The sequence below is a fragment of the Coregonus lavaretus genome (assembly GCF_964263955.1).
Source record: "Coregonus lavaretus genome assembly, chromosome: 10".
In the NCBI taxonomy this organism is placed as follows: Eukaryota; Metazoa; Chordata; class Actinopteri; order Salmoniformes; family Salmonidae; genus Coregonus; species Coregonus lavaretus.
The window spans coordinates 23,754,026-23,768,569 of record NC_139997.1 but is presented as its reverse complement, the minus strand read 5'-3'; the positions used below and the strand labels follow the sequence as shown (position 1 = coordinate 23,768,569).

General features: G+C 43.5%; 1 long non-coding RNA gene across 1 annotated transcript; it reads left to right on the top strand.

Annotated features, from left to right (window-relative positions):
* Positions 1-1,718: 1,718 nt before the first annotated feature.
* On the top strand, positions 1,719-2,154 carry LOC311135960. The gene is made up of 2 exons (XR_014613833.1): positions 1,719-1,859; positions 1,956-2,154. It is a non-coding gene; the product is annotated as an uncharacterized lncRNA (long non-coding RNA).
* Positions 2,155-14,544: the final 12,390 nt, after the last annotated feature.

Here is a 14,544-nt window from a genome sequence, read left to right as displayed (position 1 = left end):
CTGGGTCTGTGCCCCCCCCCAGTGGCAGCGATGCGTCCTATGAAGCCGGTGGTGGGTGGTCCAGAAGTCCTGGGGGGGGGAGACACAGACACAACAGGGCGGAATGAAACCAGGCAGCAGTACAGTTCAAGGGAAATCCAAAATACGTAGTAGCAAGGCAGAAGGCTGGTCAGAGTTACCGGGATTGAAGAGTAGTCAGGAGTCGTAATGGCAGAAGCAGGTCTGGATCTCCTGAGGCAGAAGAGTATCCAAAAAACAGGCAGGTCCGGGGTCACAAAACCAGGGTGAGCCAGAAGCGCGAGCAAACAGGTTCCGGGTGTGAGCTTTGCAGACGATCTGACACCGGAGAGCTGAAAGACAGGGCCTTAAATACTGGGAGAGGTAGTGGGTAATGCAGCGCAGCTGGCAGAGTAATAAGAGCAGAGCAGAGCAGGGACAGGTGGAGCTAGTTAGGCTGAGTAGAGAGAGTGGTGAGCAGAGTGGAAGAAAATAAAGGTGGTAACCCGGTGGAGTGAGAGGCCCATGACAGGTCTCACGTGGCCTTGGACTTCGTCACTGGACTTCCTATGTCTGAGGGTAATGACACCATACTCACCATCGTGGACAGATTCTCTAAATCTGCCCATTTTGTTGTATTACCAAAATTACCGTCTGCCAGTGAGACAGCCGACCTCTTTGTCTTACATGTATTCCGTCCCCATGGAATACCTGTGGACATAGTGTCCGATAGAGGTCCACAGTTCATTTCTCGGGTATGGAAGGAGTTTTGTTCTGCTCTGGGTGCCTCTGTCAGTCTCTCATCAGGTTTCCATCCCCAGTCCAATGGCCAGACTGAGAGGACCAATCAGGACCTGGAGGCTGCTCTACGCTGTGTGACATCCCAGAACCCGTCCACCTGGGCCAAACACCTCCCGTGGGTCGAATATGCCCACAATTCCCTCACCTCATCTGCCACCGGCCTTTCACCATTTGAGGCGGCTTTGGGGTACCAACCGCCATTGTTCCCGTCTCAGGAAAAGGAGTTAACCGTCAGTTCAGGATAACCTTCGTCGCTGCCGCAAGGTGTGGGTGGACACCCGTGAGGCCCTTCTACGGACAGCAGAGCGCAACAAGAGAGTGGCGGACAGGCACAGGGTAGTCGCTCCCCAGTTCCAGCCTGGTCAGCGAGTCTGGCTCTCCTCCAGCAACATCCCCCTGCGCACTGACTCCCGTAAGCTGTCGCCCCGGTATTTGGGTCCTTTCGAGATCGACTCCATCATCAACCCTTCGGCTGTTCGGTTGAAGCTTCCCCAGGCCATGAGAGTCCATCCTACATTTCACGTGTCCCAGCTGAAGCTGGTCTCCTCCAGCCCTTTGTGTCCGCCTGTGGATCCCCCTCCGCCACCGCGTATTATTGACGACCATCCAGCCTACACGGTGCGGAGACTGCTGGATGTCCGGAGGCGTGGAAGAGGGCTTCAGTACCTGGTGGACTGGGAGGGATACGGTCCCGAGGAGAGGTCCTGGATTCCCCGACGGTTTATACTGGATCCGCAGCTGGTGGCTGATTTCCATAGGGACCACCCTGACAAGCCGGGTGGGTCGCCGGGTGGCGCCCGTTGAGGGGGGGGTACTGTTACGGTCCGGCACTGTTGGTCCTGTCCCCGCTTGTTTTCCTTTCCCTTTTTCCCCTGTGTGTGTTGTTTGTGTCTGTCTTCCCCTGCTGTGCAGCCCAGTCAGAGGATCTAGGTCAGGGGGCGTGGCCATTCTCTCACAAGATCAGTTACATCCAGCTGCAGCTCATTGTCACCAATCAACCAGCAGTTATCTACCCGGGCTGGACACCTCTCCAGCGCCAGTTCGTTCCTACACCACCTGTGGTAACTTGGCTCCGTACAGCAATCTCAGTTTAGTTGTACTCTCTCAGTATTATAGTTGTTTCTGCCACGTTTGTAACCTGTCTCTCCTTCGACCAGATCCCGTCTGTTCCTGCTGCCTGCCTGCCTGCCATTCCCACGCCGCAACCTGCTCCTCTGTTGTCTGATATCCTCGTCATCCAGCTCTCAGGACTACTGGCTCTCCACCCCACTCAGCTCCTACCCCGGCCTGAAGCTACTCCACCCTGAACTGCTTCTCTCTGCCAATACACGCTGAATAAACTACATCCTAATTCACCCTCTTTGTCCGTGTGTCCGTCTCTGCACCTGAGTCCCCCACCCAACCTAACACCTGAGCATTGTGTTTTCTATTTTTCTACGTAGTGTTTAGTGACTGTTCAGTAGTGTTTTTTATTTTGATTGACTCGGGGCACGATTTGACAACATAGTTCAGTTTTGAGCACAGATTGAACTGTTTTGAGGTGAAAGTTTGGTTTTGCAAGAAGAGTCTGAGGTTTTGTGAATGTAGCTTGAAAATTGGGTTTTGTGTTCAAAGTTAAGAGAAAAGGAGAGCAGCTTTCAAGAAATGTGTCTTAGCAATCGAGAAAAACTGTATAACGTACATGGCAGAGAGAGAGAGAGAGAGAGAGAGAGAGAGAGAGAGAGAGAGAGAGAGAGAGAGAGAGAGAGAGAGAGAGAGAGAGAGAGAGAGAGAGAGAGAGAGAGAGAGAGAGAGAGAGAGAGAGAGAGAGAGAGAGAGAGAGAGAGAGAGAGAGAGAGAGAGAGAGAGATGAGAGAGAGAGAGAGAGAGAGAGAGAGAGAGAGAGAGAGAGAGAGAGAGAGAGAGAGAGAGAGAGAGATCTGGTTAAAAAAGAGGAGGAGGACCATGTCTGTCTCAGCAATCACTGGTACAGAAATGGTTGAGAAACGCTGTACTGTACTGCCAATGTTATGTGTCAGCACTACCAGTGGTGTAAAAATACTTTAAAGTACTACTTAAGTAGTTTTTAGTGGTATCTGTACTTTACTATTTATATTTTAGACAACTTTTACTTTTACTTCACTACATTCCTCAAGAAAATAATGTACTTTTTCCCTGACACCCAAAAGTACATTACATTATTTAGCAGACGCTCTTATCCAGAGCGACTTACAGTTAGTAATGTGCATACTTTTTTTTTATACTGGCCCCCCATGGGAATCAAACCCACAACCCTGGCGTTGCAAACACCATGCTCTACCAACTGAGCTACATCCCTGCCGGCCATTCCCTCCCCTACCCTGGGCCAATTGTGCGCCGCCCCATGGGTCTCCTGGTCGCGGCCAGCTATGACAGAGCCTGGATTCGAACCAGGATCTCTAGTGGCACAGCTAGTACTGCAATGCAGTGCCTTAGACCACTGCGCCACTCGGGAGACAGTACTCGTTACATTTTGAATGCTTAGCAGAACAGGGAAATGGTCCAATTCACACACTTATCAACAGAACATCCCTGGTCATCCCTACTGCCTCTGATGTGGCGGACTCACTAAACACAAATGCTGAGTTTGTAAATGATGTCTAAGTGTTGGAGTGTGTACTTTTAGACTTTTACACAAGTAGTATTTACTGGGTGACTTTCACTTTTACTTGAGTCATTTTCTATTAAGGTATCTTTACTTTTACTCAAGTAACACAATTGGGTACTTTTTCCACCGTTGAGAATACTGCCTGTGTGTAAGAAGGGTGTGAAGGGTCAGGGTGTATGTGTGGGGATGGGGTGTGTGTGTGTATGTCGGTGTGTTGGCTGGTCCGCATAAAATGCCAGGGCGGTGCTCTGCTCTTTTGTAGCGCCTTCATGTTGTGAGCCATATCCCAGGTGGTCTCCAACAATCTGACATGCTATCTATCTACACTAGTGATGCGCGGGTCAGCTGTTTGTTCACCTGCACCCGCCTGCAATTGCTAATAACCCATCTGCAACCGCCCGACTATATGTGATAAAGTGAAAATCTGATGCCCGCACCCGACCTCTAACTCGCAAATATAGAAAATGCGCTGTACAGTCAGAAATGGCGGAACGTATTTTTGACATGCCTTTTTTAGATTATGTTTCTACTTATAATTTCCTACATTTTGGTAGGCTATTTGTTAGTCAACTTGTCTATAATTAGATACAAGCATCTTCTCTTCTGTCATTACTTGTTGCCCTAGAAAACGAAATAAATCCTTGTTCACCAGAATAATGTCATAAATCGATAGAATGAATGCTTCAATCTAGTTGACATTGGTAAAGTTTGTTTTCTCTTTCCACTTTCATCTCTGCTTCTCTCAAGCAGCAAATACGTTTAGGGACTGGAGAGAAAATGCAAGAAATGCTTAATTCTGCAGGAGTTAATATTATATTAGGCTATGTGAGAGGATATAGACCTACAGTCTGTGTCCAGATTTCAGTTAGGCTACTATTCCATTTAACTCATCTGAACAGTACAGTTCCCTTGACTTGCCATTTTGAAGTCCCCGTCTTGTGACTGTCGAATTTGTATAGCACCTCACAATCATCCCACATAACATAGCCGGCACTGCTATCATCCTCTTTTACCACTTTACCAAATCTTTCCCAAACATTAGATTACTGTTCTGGCCCTCTCTTCAATTTATTTTCAATTCTGCATTCCGCAGCTTTTCTCTTATTGAATTAAACTCCGACATTGTCCTTTTTGACTCAGTGGATCAACAATACATTTTTCTTCCAAGTTCCCAAAAGCATTTGGCATTTGGCCTGTACTAAAGCTTAGGCTACGCACTAAATGCCAGATAAAAATAATTAAAGAAAAACCTCAATGTAGCCTATAGATATGAATTGCACAATAATTACACATTTATGGATTTTTTATGCATTGTTTTCTTTTTATTCAACCCGCCCGCCACCCAGCTGCCCTTCATCCACACACTATTTCGTGACCCTAAACCTGCCCGCCCAGCTGCGGGGCCTGCAGGTTATGAGTCAACCCGCGCATCACTAATCCACACACAGATTTGCCACCACCAAGACTCTATCTGGAGCTGGCCGCCCAGTCAAACTAAGCAATCGGGGGAGAAGGGCCTTGGTCAGGGAGCTGACCAAGAATCCAATGGTCACTTTGACAGAGCTCCAGAGTTCCTCTGTGGAGATGGGAGAACCTTCCAGAAGGACAACCATCTCTGCAGCACTCCACCAATCAGGCCTTTATGGTAGAGTGGCCAGACGGAAGCCACTCCTCAGTAAAAGGCACATGACAGCCCGCTTGGAGTTTGCCAAAAGGCACCTAAAGGACTCTCAGACCATGAGAAACCAGATTTTCTGGTCTGATGAAACCAATATTGAACTCTTTGGCCTGAATGCCAAGCATCACTTCTGGAGGAAACCTGGCACCATCCCTACAGTGAAGCATGGTGGTGGCAGCATCATGCTGTTAGAATGTTTTTCAGCGGCAGGGAGACTAGTCAGGATCGAGGGAAAGATGAATGGAGCAAAGTACAGGGAGATCCTTGATGAAAACCTGCTCCAGAGCGCTCAGGACCTCAGACTGGGGCAAATGTTCACCTTCCAACAGGACAACGACCCTAAGCACACAGCCAAGACAATGCAGGAGTGGCTTCGGGATAAGGCTCTCAATGAGAGATGGAGAGACCTGAAAATAGCTGTGCAGCGACGCTCCTCATCCAACCTAACAGAGCTTGAGAGGATCTGCAGAGAAGAATGGGAGAAACTCCCCAAATACAGGTGTGCCAAGCTTGTAGCGTCATACCCAAGAAGACTCAAGGCTGAAATCGCTGCCAAAGGTGCTTCAACAAAGTACTGAGTAAAGGTTCTGAATACTTATGTAAATGTGATATTTCTTTTATTTTTAATACATTTGCTAAAATTTCTAAAAAACAGTTTTTGCTTTGTCATTAAGGGTATTGTGGGTAGATTGATGAGATTTATTTTTTGTTTAAATCCATTTTAGAATAACAACATTTGAAAAAAGTCAAGAGGTCTGAATACTTTCCGAATGCACTGTATATGGTTTCATAAAGCTGTACTAGCTACACATGAACAGCCTGCATGTGATAACACCACAGGGCGCGAGTCCTTCAACACGATCCGTAACAGTAAGTAAAGGTGTAGAATGTAATTTATGGCAAAAATATGTCACATTTCATTCAAATGTTATAGAAATAATGTAGGCAGAAAGTTAAGTAAGTTAAGATATGATTAATTAAGGAAAGGTAGCAAGTTGAGACAATGATAATCAATGGACTCATACTGCATATACACTATATATACAAAAGTATGTGGACACACGTTTTAGCCACACCCGTTGCTGACAGGTGTATAAAATTGAGCACACGGCCATGCAATCTCCATAGACAAACATTGGCAGTAGAATGGCCTTACTGAAGAACTAAATGACTTTCAACGTGGCACCGTCATAGGATGCCTCCTTTCCAACAAGTCAGTTCATCAAATTTCTGCCCTGCTAGAGCTGCCAGGTCAACTGTAAGTGCGGTTATTGGGAAGTGGAAACATCTAGGAGCAACAACGACTCAGCCGCTAAGTGGTAGGCCACACAAGCTCATAGAACGGGACCGTCCTCGGTTGCAACACTCACTACCGAGTTCCAAACTGCCTCTGGAAGCAACGTCAGCACAAGAACTGTTCGTCGGGAGCTTCATGAAATGGTTTTCCATGGAAGAGCAGCCGCACACAAGCCTAAGACCACCATGCGCAATGCCAAGCAATGTTCCAACATCAAGTGGAAAGCCTTCCCAGAAGAGTGGAGGCTGTTATAGCAGCAAAGGGGGTTCCAACTCCATATTAATGCCCATGATTTTGGAATGAGATGTTCGACGAGCAGGTGTCCACATACTTTTGGTAATGTAGTGTATGTATATGTGACATTAGCATGTTCACATAATATGGAGCAATTTTATATATTATATACACTGAACAAAAATATAAACGCAACAAATTGTTGGTCCCATGTTTCATGAGCTGAAATAAAAGATCCCAGAAAATGTCTCTCAGATTCTGTGCTCAAATTTGTTTACATCCCTTTTAGTGAGCATTTATCCTTTGCCAAGATAATCCATCCACCTAATAGGTGTGGCATATCAAGAAGCTGATTAAACAGCATGATCAATACACAGGTGCACCTTGTGCTGGTGACAATAAAAGGCCACTCTAAAATGTGCTTTGTCACACATCACAATGACTCAAGTTTTGAGGGAGCGTGCAATTGTCATGCTGACTGCAGGAATGTCCACCAGAGCTGTTGCCAGATAATTTAATGTCAATTTCTCTACCATAAGCCGCCTCCAATGTTGTTTTAGAGAATTTGGCACTATGTCCAACCGACCTCACAACCGCATACCGCGTATATGGCGTTGTGTGGGCGAGCGGTTTTCTGATGTCAACGTTGTGAACAGAATGCCCCATGGGGGCGGTGGGGTTATGGTATGGGCTGGCATAAGCTACGGACAATGAACACAATTATATTTTATCAATGGAAATTTGAATGCTCAGAGATACCGTGACGAGATCCTGACGCCCATTGTCGTGCCATTCATCCGCCGCCTTCACCTCATGTTTCAGCATGAAAATGCACAGCCCCATGTTGTAAGGATCTGTACACAATTCCTGGAAACTGAAAATGTACCAGTTCTTCCATGGCCTGCATACTCAGTAGACATGTCACCATTGAGCATGTTTGGGATGCTCTGAATCAACGTGTATAACAGTGTGTTTCAGTTCCCGCCAATATCCAGCAACTTTGCACAGCCATTGTAGAGGAGTGGGACAACATTCCACAGGCCACAATCAACAGCCTGATCAACTTTATGCGAAGAAGATATGTCGCGCTGCATGAGGCAAATGGTGGTCACACCAGATACTGACTGGTTTTCTGATCCACACCCCTACCTTTTTTTAAGGTGTATGTTACCAACAGATGCATATCTGTATTCCCAGTCATGTAAAATCCATAGATTAGGGCCTAATTAATTCATTTCAATTGACTGATTTCCTTATATGAACTGTAACTCAGTAAAACTTTTGAAGTTGTTGCATGTTACATACATTGTTTTTGTTCAGTATATATTGGACACGCGTTCTAATTTGTAGCCAAACTAGGTTCTTCAATCACTGTCTCAACTGACTCATTTAAAGGCTGTAAAGAATGTTTATGGTTAGTATTGTTAATTCAGATGAAAATAAGAGGTGGAACAGAGTGGAACAAAAACATGGAACAGAAATCCTCAAAACAGTGTCTGGGGACACTATGCTAGATTCAATTGCATGCCATTATGCACATGTTGGCTATGATAGAATATGATATAACATTTAACCTGTCTATAAAATGTTACATATATAGCTAACTAGCAACACTGAATCCCCAGAACATGAGTGAGAACTAGCTTCCTATTTATCCTTAATCTTGCACGCCTACACTCAAGCTGTGTGGCTTCTAATTTTTTCTCATTGACCTATAATAGTTCACCCTGACGCTGACTTTTATGATCTTTGTTTGATACTGAGAAAAAAAGACAAACAGACAGAACATGTATTGGATATTAGAATGGTCAGACAGGAAAGGGTTAAACAGTCAATATGAAATTATGTTTGCAATGCAAGGTAGCTAGCTAGCTAGCTAAAGTAGCTTCTTACCTTCAAAGTTGTCAATGGAGCTTGACACATACAGTACCAGTCAAAAGTTTGGACACACCTACTCATTCAAGGGTTTTTCTTTATTTTTACTATTTTCTACATTGTAGAATAATAGTGAAGACATCAAAACTATGAAATAACACATATGGAATCACATAGTAACCAAAAAATTGTTAAACAAATGAAAATATATTTTTGATTCTTCAAAGTAGCCACCCTTTGCCTTGATGACAGCATTGCACACTCTTGGCATTCTCTCAACCAGCTTCATGAGGAATGTTTTTCCAACAGTCTTGAAGGAGTTCCCACATATGCTGAGCACTTGTTGGCTGCTTTTCCTTCGCTCTGCGGTCCAACTCATCCCAAACCATCTCAATTGGGTTGAGGTTGGGTGATTGTGGAGGCCAGGTCATCTGATGCAGCACTCCATCACTCTCCTTCTTGGTCAAATAGCCCTTACACAGCCTGGAGGTGTGTTTTGGGTCATTGTCCTGTTGAAAACCAAATGATAGTCTCACTATGCACAAACCAAATGGGATTGCGTATCGCTGCAGAATGCTGTGGTAGCCATGCTGGTTAAGTGTGCCTTGAATTCTAAATAAATCACAGACAGTGTCACCAGCAAAGCACCCCCACACCATCACACCTTCTCCTCCATGCTTCACGGTGGGAACCACACATGCGGCGATAATCCGTTCACGTACTCTTTATCTCACAAAGACACAGTGGTTGGAACCAAAAATCTCACATTTGGACTCATCAGACCAAAGGACAGATTTCCACCGGTCTAATGTCCATTGCTTATGTTTCTTGGCCCAAGCAAGTCTCTTCTTATTATTGGTGTCCTTTAGTAGTGGTTTCTTTGCAGCAATTCGACCATGAAGGCCTGATTCACGCAGTCTCCTCTGAACAGTTGATGTTGAGATGTGTCTGTTACTTGAACTCTGTGAAGCATTTATTTGGGCTGCCATCTTAGGTGCAGTTAACTCTAATGAACTTATCCTCTGCAGCAGAGGTAACTCTGGGTCTTTCTTTCCTGTGGCGGTCCTCATGAGAGCCAGTTTCATCATAGCGCTTGATGGTTTTTGCGACTGCACTTGAAGAAACTTTCAAAGTTCTTGACATTTTACGGATTGACTAACCTTCATGTCTTAAAGTAATTGCTTATTTGATCTGTTCTTGCCATAATATGGACTTGGTCTTTTACCAAATAGGGCTATCTTCTGAATACCACCCCTACCTTGTCACAACACAAATTATTGGCTCAGATTCAATAAGAAGGAAAGAAATTCCACAAATTAACTTTTAACAAGGCACACCTGTTAATTGAAATACATTCCAGGTGACTACCTCAAGAAGCTGGTTGAGAGAATGCCAAGAGTGTGCAAAGCTGTCATCAAGGCAAAGGGTGGCTACTTTGAAGAATCTCAAATATAAAATATATTTTGATTTGTTTAACACTTTTTTGGTTACTACATTATTCCATATGTGTTATTTCGTAGTTTTGATGTCTTCACTATTATTCTACAATGTAGAAAATAGTAAAAATAAAGAAAAACCCTTGAATGAGTAGGTGTGTCCAAACTTTTGACTGTAAAACCTGTTGAAAGTAATTTGGAATTCAAATCACATTGGTCTAAGACAACTCTTTTTTTCCCAGCGATTCTGTCGACTCGGCCTCGTGCTTCAATACAATGAATCATATGCGTGCGACTCCAGAGTGCTTGCTATTTGCATCCAGCAGATAAACTGGAGTCATAAATCAAATGGATGCTTGTGCAACTGGATATATGAAAAGCCTTTGCCGTGAATGACAATGATTTTGAAGAGAAAGAAGACACATTTACATTAGAGGGATTTCATGACCAGTGTTGCTTATATGTCATATACCTCATTGCGCCATGCCGCCCGCTCATTCCCTTGAGGCATAGCCGCGGGAAGATGTTTTGAGTTGGGGGTGCTGTGGACACATTATTTATTTTTTGCTGGGTCCAGAAAAAATGTGGCCTTTCATAAACGCATTTAATGCAATTCTACATCATTAAGCCTTACAAAGAAACATGTCAAAATAAACATTTGAGCTTAAATTTCACATTAAACCATATTTTCACATGTATCAAATTTAGAGTTCACATGTTCACATGTGAAATTTGCGTTTTTAACAATCACATGTAAAAATCACATTTGCAGTTTCACATGTAAGAAAGCCCCACATGAAAATCTCACTTTTACTTTTTAGAAGTTCCCATGTGAAAAGCAATCAAATGTACAGTAATATATGCCATTAAGCAGAAGCTTTTATCCAAAGCGACTTAGTCATGCATGCATACATTTTTACATATGGGTGGTCACGGGAATCAAACCCACTATCCTGATGTTGCAAGAGCCTTGCTCAACCAACTGAGCTACAGAGGACCATGTGAATGAATTTGAACATTTGAAAATCAAATTTGCAGTTTCACATGTGGTGGTGAAATATAGTTATTCTCCTCACATGTGAAAAGGTGGTGTTAACATGTTGCAGTACCAATGTTTCCACATATGGAATGGCAAATTCTGTAATGCCATTCTGTAAAAAGGTGAATTAGTCTACCTGAGTATCTTCATACGTTGGTCAATGAAAGTTGGAAGGAGTCCAGTGAAAAGAACATACAGTGGGGGAAAAAAGTATTTAGTCAGCCATCAATTGTGCAAGTTCTCCCACTTAAAAAGATGAGAGAGGCCTGTAATTTTCATCATAGGTACACGTCAACTATGACAGACAAATTGAGCATTTTTTTTCTCCAGAAAATCACATTGTAGGATTTTTAATGAATTTATTTGCAAATTATGGTGGAAAATAAGTATTTGGTCACCTACAAACAAGCAAGATTTCTGGCTCTCACAGACCTGTAACTTCTTCTTTAAGAGGCTCCTCTGTCCTCCACTCGTTACCTGTATTAATGGAACCTGTTTGAACTTGTTATCAGTATAAAAGACACCTGTCCACAACCTCAAACAGTCACTCGCCAAACTCCACTATGGCCAAGACCAAAGAGCTGTCAAAGGACACCAGAAACAAAATTGTAGACCTGCACCAGGCTGGGAAGACTGAATCTGCAATAGGTAAGCAGCTTGGTTTGAAGAAATCAACTGTGGGAGCAATTATTAGGAAATGGAAGACATACAAGACCACTGATAATCTCCCTCGATCTGGGGCTCCACGCAAGATCTCACCCCGTGGGGTCAAAATGATCACAAGAACGGTGAGCAAAAATCCCAGAACCACACTGGGGGACCTAGTGAATGACCTGCAGAGAGCTGGGACCAAAGTAACAAAGCCTACCATCAGTAACACACTACGCCGCCAGGGACTCAAATCCTGCAGTGCCAGACGTGTCCCCCTGCTTAAGCCAGTACATGTCCAGGCCCGTCTGAAGTTTGCTAGAGTGCATTTGGATGATCCAGAAGAGGATTGGGAGAATCTCATATGGTCAGATGAAACCAAAATATAACTTTTTGGTAAAAACTCAACCCGTCGTGTTTGGAGGACAAAGAATGCTGAGTTGCATCCAAAGAACACCATACCTACTGTGAATCATGGGGGTGGAAACATCATGCATTGGGGCTGTTTTTCTGCAAAGGGACCAGGACGACTGATCCGTGTAAAGGAAATAATGAATGGTGCCATGTATCGTGAGATTTTGAGTGAAACCCTCCTTCCATCAGAAAGGGCATTGAAGATGAAACGTGGCTGGGTCTTTCAGCATGACAATGATCCCAAACACACCGCCCGGGCAACGAAGGAGTGGCTTCGTAAGAAGCATTTCAAGGTCCTGGAGTGGCCTAGCCAATCTCCAGATCTCAACCCCATAGAAAATCTTTGGAGGGAGTTGAAAGTCTGTGTTGCCCAGCGACAGCCCCAAAACATCACTGCTCTAGAGGAGATCTGCATGGAGGAATGGGCCAAAATACCAGCAACAGTGTGTGAAAACCTTGTGAAGACTTACAGAAAACGTTTGACCTGTGTCATTGCCAACAAAGGGTATATAACAAAGTATTGAGAAACTTTTGTTATTGACCAAATACTTATTTTCCACCATAATTTGCAAATAAATTCATTAAAAATCCTACAATGTGATTTTCTGGATTTTTTTTTCTAATTTTGTCTGTCATAGTTGACGTGTACCTATGATGAAAATTACAGGCCTCTCTCATCTTTTTAAGTGGGAGAACTTGCACAATTGGTGGCTGACTAAATACTTTTTTTCCCCACTGTATATAATCTATACATAATCTAAGTGATGTCAAAACAAAGCGATGTCAAAACAAGTTGATTTTGAAGTTAAAGAAAGTGTGTTTATCAATTTACCTGATTTTGCTAACCGTTACTTTGGACAAAATAAAAATGGCAATATTCTTGTAATGCTTTTGGTATAAAGAATGTTGATTACATTTTTGTATTGTTTGACAGCCTTAGTTTATTTATTTATTTTAACTTTATTTAAGCATAGAGTCACCATAGAAACCAGGGAGCCCTGCATATACAATTTCATAAGACAAAATCAAAAATCAAATACAATATAAAACAAGGAAAATACAGCACAACACAAATATTCAAGAAAAGCAATTACATTCCTCAATAAGAAGGTCCCCAAACAATATTTTAAATTGCCCAATCGACATCAGAACATCCACTTGTAATGTATTTTGTAGTTGGTTCCAGCAATAATATGCTTAAAAACTAAAAGTGGATTTAACTAGTTTGGTGGAGACCCGAATAACCTAGAGTTAACCAACCTTATGAAAGGGAATGGTATCTCGTGTTTTTATACAGTGCATTCAGAAAGTATTCAGACCCCTTGACTTTTTCCACATTTTGTTACGTTACAGCCTTATTCTAAAATTGACTAAATATTAGTTTTTTTCTCATCAATCTACACACAATACCCCATAATGACGAAGTGAAAACAGGTTTTAAAAGTTTTTGCTAATTTATTACAATTTTTTAAAGTATATATTCAGACCCGTTGCTATGAGACTCGAAATTGAGCTCAGGTGCATGCTGTTTCCATTGATCATCCTTGAGATGTTTATACAACTTGATTGTAGTCCACCTGTGGTAAATTCAATTGATTGGATATGATTTGGAAAGGCACACACCTGTCTATATAAGGTCCCACAGTTGACAGTGCATCTCAGAGCAAAAACCAAGCCATGAGGTCGAAGGAATTGTCCGTAGAGCTCCGAGACAGGATTGTGTTGAGGCACAGATCTGGGGAAGGGTACCAAAAAATGTCTGCAGCATTGAAGGTCCCCAAGAACACAGTGGCCTCCATCATTCTTAAATGGAAGAAGTTTGGAACCACCAAGACCCTTCCTAGAGTTGGCCGCCTGGCCAAACTGAGCAATCGGGGGAGAAGGGCCTTGGTCAGTGTCACGATCGTCTTGAAAAGGAGTAGACCAATACGCAGCGTGTTGAGCGAACATGATTGACTTTATTACCGTCAGTGATAATAAGCACACTACACAAAACAATAAACGACTCGTGAAGTCCACGGTGACAAAGACCGACAAGGAACAAAAACCCACAAACACAAAGTGAAACACAGACAGTTAAATATGGCTCCCAATCAGAGACAACCAGCACACAGCTGACACTCGTTGCCTCTGATTGGGAGTCACTCAGTCAAACATAGAAATAACCAACCTAGAACACCCAACATAGAAACAGAAAACATAGAATGAACACACCCTGGCTCAACATAATGAGTCCCAGAGCCAGGGTGTGACAGTCAGGGAGGTGACCAAGAACCCGATGGAGATGGGAGAACCTTCCAGAAGGACAACCATCTCTGCAGCACTCCACCAATCAGGCCTTTATGGTAGAGTGGCCAGACGGAAGCCACTCCTCAGTAAAAGCCACATGACAGCCCGCTTGGAATTTGACAAAAGGCACCTAAAGGACTCTCAGACCATGAGAAACAAGATTCTCTGGTCCGATTAAACTCTTTGGCCTAAATGCCAAGCATCACTTCT